This window comes from Aquarana catesbeiana, linkage group LG10 (assembly GCF_042186555.1).
Source record: "Aquarana catesbeiana isolate 2022-GZ linkage group LG10, ASM4218655v1, whole genome shotgun sequence".
Lineage (NCBI taxonomy): Eukaryota > Metazoa > Chordata > Amphibia > Anura > Ranidae > Aquarana > Aquarana catesbeiana.
The window spans coordinates 48,162,244-48,170,226 of record NC_133333.1 but is presented as its reverse complement, the minus strand read 5'-3'; positions in this window follow the sequence as shown (position 1 = coordinate 48,170,226).

Sequence of the window (7,983 nt, the reverse complement as noted above, 5' to 3'; positions counted from 1 at the left end):
CCCCGATTGCGGACCCCCCACGTGGCGGAATCTCCCCGGCGGCTCTCAAATATTGCGTCACAGACGGAGGCTGATGGCCCGGCCGAGACACCACAGCTTGGATTCCTGGAGGTGATGCTGCGATTGCCTCTTGCCAGGCTGCCCTGACAAGTAAGATCCAGTTGGTGCAGCTTGATGTGTGCCTGATCCGGCAGGACCAGGACAAGCTTTGATCGAGGGTGTCTGAGGTAGAGGAACGAGTGGGGCTGACAGAGGATACGGTTACAGACCATGCTGCATCCATTCGCACGTTGCAGACTAAAGTCCAGGCTCTAGAATATAAAGTGGACGACGCAGAGAACCGGAACCGAAGAAACAATCTTCGGATCGTGGGCACGCCGGAAGGAGCTGAGGGGAAAAACTCTACGGTTTTTATGGAAGAGCTGCTGAAAACACTGCTCCCAGCTGCTCAATTCTCTCCCTTCTACACTGTGGAACGCGCGCATCGGATCCCTCCTGTCCCCGGTCCACCTGGCTCAATTCCCCGTACCCTGATCTTCTGTATGCTTAATTTCAGAGACCGGGATGCAGTCCTGAGAGAAGCACGCAAGGTTGGAGAGATAAAGTTCCAAAATGCAAACCTGCTTTTCTTCCCGGACTACTCTGTTGAAACACAGAAATTACGCAGGTCATTTGATCAAGTTAAAGCATCGCTGCGGGCGCGGAACATCAAGTATAGCATACATTTTCCGGTCAGATTGAGGGTGCAGGATGGTGAGACAGTGAAATTCTTTACATCTCCCCATGATGCTGCCACCTGGCTTGAGGCTTTACCACATCAACGTTAAATGGGATGATATTTTCATTCTCTCCAGGCCGTTCTGGAAACCATACTACTAATTAAAAGTTTTTGTTTTCTTAGCTGCCACCTTTTACTATCTGTGACATGATGGAAATCCTGGCGCATGCCCTTGACATCATGAAACTCTGCTGCACTGGATGACTCGGCTGAGAAATTTCTACTGTGCTCCTGGGACAGAGGAAGCTTAACCCACTGATAAGGTTGTTAGTGCTGATTGATTGGCCCTGGATGTACTGTTGGGCGTCGGCTAAGATTGCATGGACCTACATGCCTCTTTTACTTTTTGGGTTTTCTTATTTTTATTTTTTCAACAACATGGAATTTCTCTTATTTGAAGAAGTACTTCTGTGGTTTTGACTTGTTCCAGATGCGGAGATTACTGTTAGCCACACAAGATAACAATGTCTGTCAGACGAGTATGCAACACTCTGCCATAGTGGTAATAAATACAGTGAACTACTGAACTTGTGTTACTGGCCAGGGGCATGCGCAGGGAAACAATTCTTTCATAGATGATTGCATAGTTTTTGTTTCATCTTGCACAGCCCTTTATGCCGCTTTTTGAGCAAGGAGAGAGTGAGTCTAGTGTCTCAGATTTGTAACTAAGATATGTGCCCCTACAATAGCCCAGGAGAAATGTTTTCTATAAATAATACCTTTCCAGCACCTCTGTTGTCTGGCTAGACAACACCATCTAACATAAGTTCACGCCCCTACTACGGTTGTAATAGTTGGGATTTATGGGTACTTACACATCACCAGTTTAAAGGGGGATGTGGGGGAGGGGGGGAAGTTTTCTGCCGTTGCAGACATTGGGGAAATTTATGTTTTGCTTAAATTTGGAGTTGCTTTTAATACAATGGGGCTCTCTTGCCCTTCATTACTGTACTTTTTACTTACAGATGCGCAGTTAGATCTTCCTTTTTGCATAGTACATCATTTTCAGATGGTGGATAGAATAGAGGTATTGTCCTTGCAGCAACACAGGGGGATGGGTGGGACTTGCAGATCCGGCACACTTTGCCTTTGTAATTTGTACTATGGCTGACACCTCTATTATTTAGTGGAATGTCAGGGGATTAAATTCAGCCGTTAAGAGGTATCTTGTTTTTAAATATCTACAAAAATATATACCACACATATGCCTTTTACAAGAGACGCATCTGATCGGCTCCAAAATTCTTGGGCTAAAAAAGGCTTGGGTGGGGGAACATTACCACTCTACCTACTCCAATTACGCCAGGGGAGTGAGCGTTTTGATCCGCAGGTCCCTCCCATTTCAGATTCTTGATGTTAAAACAGACACTGGGGGAAGTTATGTGATTATCCATATGACTGTACACTCTAGAAGGCTGGTGCTGGTGGGTCTTTATCTTCCCCCTCCTGCGAGGGCTCAACTTCTTTATGATATTATGCAAAAAGTCATGGGGTACCACACTCAAGAAGTTTTTATTTTTGGAGATTTCAATCTGGTGCCCTCTCAGGAGGTGGATAGGCTTAACCCTGGGGCCCGCATCTCGTCGGAGTTGCAGAATTGGGCGAGCACTTTTGCACTGACGGATGCATGGCGACATTTCCATCCTAAAGATAGAGAATACACCTGTCATTCGGCCTCCTACAGAGCTCTATCCCGTATAGATCTGGCATATGTGTCCAGGGATGCGCTTTGTTGGACGAGGGAGGTTAAACACCTCCCATGGGGAATATCAGACCATGCTCCCCTTAGTCTTGTCATCTCCTTGGACAGACCCTCTGGTCCAAGGCTGTGGCGTCTTTCCAGGTTTTGGGCGCTGGACGACAGGATTCAGGAGGCAATGTCGGAAGCTATATGCAATTTTTGGCTGAGAAATAGAGAGTCCGTGGATCCATTGATCCTCTGGGATACATTTAAGGCCTGGGTTAGGGGTGAATATATATCCCGCATATCTTCACTGCAGAGGGAGGCTGCTCGGTCCCTGGAGCTGTTGGAGGGGGAGGCGGGGGAGAGTGAGGCAGTATATGTAAGATCCCCAACGGACCCTAATTATCAAACATGGCAGAGGGCTCTGAGGGAACTATCCTTATTTAATGTAGAACAAACTAAGAAGTCTATGATGCACTCTGCGCAAAAGGATGTTTGAATATGGCAATAAAAACGGGAGATTGTTGGCCTGGTTAGCACGTGGCCAATTAGGAACCACGCACATTGCCGGTGTACGTAGTGCTCGGGGGGAGTTGCTGACCTCACCAGAAGACATTAATGATAGATTCTCCTCTTTTTTTCATGATCTTTATGCCTCCAGAACCAGTGGTGGCCCTTTGGCATTGCAAGAATATTTGCACAGTATCCCATTCCCTACATTATCTGATGAGCATAGGGCAATGTTAGATATGGATATCTCCCTAGAGGAGGTCCAGACTGCTATTGGGGATCTGCAGATAGGAAAGACCCCTGGGGTAGATGGACTCCCTACGGAGTTTTATTCCCAGAATATGGAGCTCCTCGCACCTAAACTCACGTCCCTTTTCTCTAAACTCGCTGGTGGTAATGCTTTGCCGGAATCTATGGAGGAGGCGATCATTGATCCCTAAGCCGGGTAAGGACCCTCAGGATTGCGCGTCATACAGGCCCATTTCACTACTTAATGTGGATACTAAATTGTTGGCCAAGATTCTTGCCACCCGTTTGTCGTCAGTCATATCGACATTGATTCACGTTGATCAGACCGGCTTTATGCCGGGCAAGGGGACAGATATTAATATCAGACGCCTCTTCCTCAACTTGTCCATTGCCCATGATAACTGTGGACAAAGGGTGATCGCCTCCTTGGATGCTGAAAAGGCGTTTGACTCTGTGGAGTGGGAATATCTCTGGGGAGTGCTAAAGCGATTTGGTTTTGACCCTGGGTTTCTCCGATGGCTACAGTTGTTATACCGTGCACCGAGGGCTAGGGTACGCACCAATGATAGGATCTCTGATCCCTTCCCACTCCACAGAGGCACTCGCCAGGGGTGTCCACTGTCGCCTAGTTTGTTTGCCCTTGCTTTAGAACCTCTGGCGATCTTAGAGAGTCTTCGGAGGTCAGGGGGCTGCAGATTGGTAGACTTGAATAGAAAGTATCCTTATACGTGGACGATGCATTGCTTTATTTGAATGATGCGGGGCCGTCTCTTTTGGCTGCCCTGGATCTTTTTGACAGATTTGGTAATGCATCAGGGATCCGAATAAATTGGTCTAAGTCGGTCCTCTTTCCTTTGGATAATGGGGCTCCTAGTGCGGCAGGAAATACACCTCTAAAGTGGGTATCGGAATTCAAGTACCTCGGGGTTCGGGTGTCCAGGGAGGTTATCCAGTATTATGATTTAAATATGCTTCCTCTGCTCCGTCTCCTTAAGGAAAGGTGCCATGCATGGTCCGGACTTCCTCTTAACTTACTGGGACGTATAAACATTTTAAAAATGATGCTTCTACCCAAGTTTACTTACCTTTTCAGAAATAGCCCGATCTGGCTCCCGGTGTTCTGCCGAGAAAGTTCCGCTTGGCGCATAAGGACCCCCCTCTACTGCGCAGTAGGATCCGGCGGAAATAGCCGAAGATAAATAGGGGAAAATCAGCTGTACACGGCGCCTGTAAGAGGGCCCCTCGCGGGCTCGCTTCGCTCGCCACGCTTCGGGCACGGCCTCGCTTCGCTCGGCTCTTTTAGATTCCCCCTCTAGGTCCACTTGGATGGTGGGGAAGGAACCTGGACCCAGGGCGCAGGCGCCGTGTACAGCTGATTGTAGCTTTTGTCGTTCGGCTATCTCCGGCAGCTGCTAGTAGTTGGTACTGCGCAGGCGCTGCGCCTGCGCAGTACAGGGGGGAACTTATCTGCCGAAGGAAATTTCTCGGCAAGACACCGGTGTCCTTTTTTCGGGAATTAGATAAATATATTATTTCTTTTATCTGGAATGGTTCTATTCCACAACTAGCCAAATCCACATTGCAACTACCTACACAGTTGGGGGGGCTTGCTCTCCCCAACTTCAGAATCTATTACTGGGCGGCAATGTTGGTGACGACGTATTGGTGGTTCGAGGGGAAACGTTCTAATGCTGCGGTGTGTGTGGAGGCGGCGCGGCTAGGATCTATACAAGATCTGCAAAATCTGGTTTACAGAGGGGTAAAAGCATATGTGGAACTGCCTGCTCCAACTAGAGCAATGCTTCAGGTATGGAGGATGGCTGGAAAGGGTTTCTCCCTTCCAGGGCGTTGGGCACTTATCCAGCCTCTTTGGGGAAATCCTCAGTTGCCCCATTTCCGAACAATCCCTGATCCTCAGTTGTGGGCGGGATTTGGAATCAAAACCCTCAGAGATATTATGCCTAATGGTGTACTGATGTCCTTTGCTCTTATCTCTAGGACATATGGGCTCCCGGGATGGAAGTTTTTCCGCTACGCTCAGCTGCGCCACTTGGCTAGGGCACAGTTTCCTGTCCTGCCCCTCCTCCAATTAGATCCTTTGGAGGATTTACTATCCAGTAGCGGTCTAGAAAAGTCTCTTTCGGCCCTATATAATACGCTGCTGCCTAGGGAAATTCCCAAGATGGACAGGCTGTGGAATGCCTGGAAATCAGATATCCCCACTTTGGATAAAGAGGATTGGGAGGCCTGTCTGGAGCATGGTCCCAAACTGGTGATCTCGGCCGGAGACAAACTGACACAAACAAAATTTTTACATAGGGTCTATTTTACTCCGGCGAGATTATCTAAGATATACCCTGATAGGGATCCACATCGCCCTAGATGCCAAACCCAGATAGGCACGTAGCTTCATATGTTTTGGGACTGTCCTGCATTGTCAAAGTTCTGGCTGGGGGTGTATGATCACTTAAATATTAGGATGGATTTGTCTGTTCCCAAAACACCTGAGCTGGCCCTATTGGGAATACACGAGGATGAACACAGATCTCATCATAGTAAAATCTTAATCTCGCTCCTCTTTTATTATGCCAAAAAGGAGATCCTTAGTAGATGGACCTCTGCTAGCCCTCCGGCCCTCTCCTCCTGGGAAAATAGAATTAATACTGCATTGCCCCTCTATAGGCTGACATATATTAGTCGGGGTTGTCCCTGGAAGTTTGACAAGGTCTTGCTCCCATGGATCAATTGGTAGTGTAGTCCTTGAATTCCTATGATGGTTGACAGGTCATAGAGTGTTGAGCGGGTAGGGGGTGGACTGATCCGTTGACTTGTTGTCCCGGGTGTGGAATCTCCCTTTTCATGTTTCCCCTGCTATGGTTACTGTCCCCCCCCCCCCTCCCCCGGCTCCTTATTCTCCTGCTTATTGACTTGCCTGATAGGTTTAATTAGCATGATCTTCACTTAATGTACTAACTGGAATTTATGTATTCTCATCGGACACTGTGCGATAACTCTTATGTGAGCAAGGGATTACCTCTAGATATATATATATGATCCGCATGTTAATGTAAGTTTTCTACATATTTTTGTTTGTTCTTTTTTTTGTACTGTAGTTTATTCTTTTCAATAAAGCACTCCTGATTGTAAAAAAAAAAGATATCCAACATGTTATGCTTTAAAATTGCTCACGCTCGTAGAATGGAAACAAACTACGGTACTTAAAAATCTCCATAAGCGACGCTGTAAATTTTTTTACAGGTTACCTGTTTATAGTTACAGAGGAAGTCTTGTGCTAGAATTATTGCTCTCTCTCGAATGATTGCGTCAATACCTTAGTGGTTAGACTGGTGGTTAGTGGTTTGAACACTAATTACATATGTAGGCGCAACTTATGAATGAGTTTGCTTCTGTGCGCAAGCTTAAAAAAAAAATGTTTCTTATTTATTTTACTTTTTATTTTTTTTTACATTGTCCTTTTAATTTTTTTTTTTTTTAATCAAATGAAAGCCGGTCGCTAGCTGTAAATAAAGATACTGGGGTTATGGCAGCTAGCTGCTGGCATAACCCTGGTATTTAATGTCAAAGTAATAGCGTATATTTACAGTTAGGTGGTCAGCAAGTGGTTAAAATCTACAAACAGGGTGAGCAGTTTAGGGCATGCAGAGGGAGCGAAATTGAATCCTCTACTTAGAAGTGCAAGATCCTCATCAGTTAATGTGTATTTAGAAAGATTACAAATCTATACAGTCTGCAAACCTTCTCCTTTCTTCCCACATCTATTTTTTATTCCTTCCCCTCTCCTACTTCTTTCTAATTTTGGGGCAGGAGAGGGGCAGCCATTAAAAAAGGATCAGAGGTATTTTCATCAGGGTCAAAGTAGGCGTGGATGTAATGGGGTAAATGTTCTGGAGAGTATGAGAATAACTTTGTGACTGACCATGGGTGTCCGCAGGTAGGTGCAAGGAATCCCCCCTGGAATCAGGTATCGGATCAGCACATTCAGCACAGTGGCATCGCTATTGTGGTGCTGGCAGCCAGCGGGGTGACACCCTCAAGGTGTTGTCAAGCCCTCCCATTAGTGTATTGTGACTGCAGGCTCTTTTTCCTGCTCAGTCCAGCAGAGAACTCAGCGGCGCTGTGTCAGGAGAAAGGCGAGCTGCGGGCTGTCAGGTTTCCCTTGCTCGCCCCTCCCTTTCTCCTGTCAGGGAGATAAGACGGCGGCTCTCACCAGGTTCCCCGCCCAGCTTCCTGCCCGTACCGTTCCTTCCCCATTGGCCATAACTGAGGGCCAATTAAAGGAGACTAGGAGAGGAGGGCATCATGGGACATGTTGTCCAGAAGATTGGCGGCCCCATTTTCCACAGGAAGGAGGCTACAGCTCGATCAAGAGAGAGATTGAGAGACTGTAGCCTGGAAAAAAGCTGAGGGAGTGAGTGCTACAGGACAAAGAAAGAGGTATGTGCTGGACGGAAGCCAGAGAGAGAGCCACGCTGCCCAGTGTCACCAGAGAGAGAGCCATGCTACAGTGTGCCACCAGGGAGAGAGCCATGCTCCCAAGCGCCACCAGAGAGCGAGCCATGCTTCCCAGCGCCACCAGAGAGCGAGCCATGCTTCCCAGCGCCACCAGAGAGCGAGCCATGCTTCCCAGCGCCACCAGAGAGCGAGCCATGCTTCCCAGCGCCACCAGAGAGCGAGCCATGCTTCCAAGCGCCACCAGAGAGAGACGTGCTTCCCAGCACCACCAGAGAGAGAGACGTGCTTC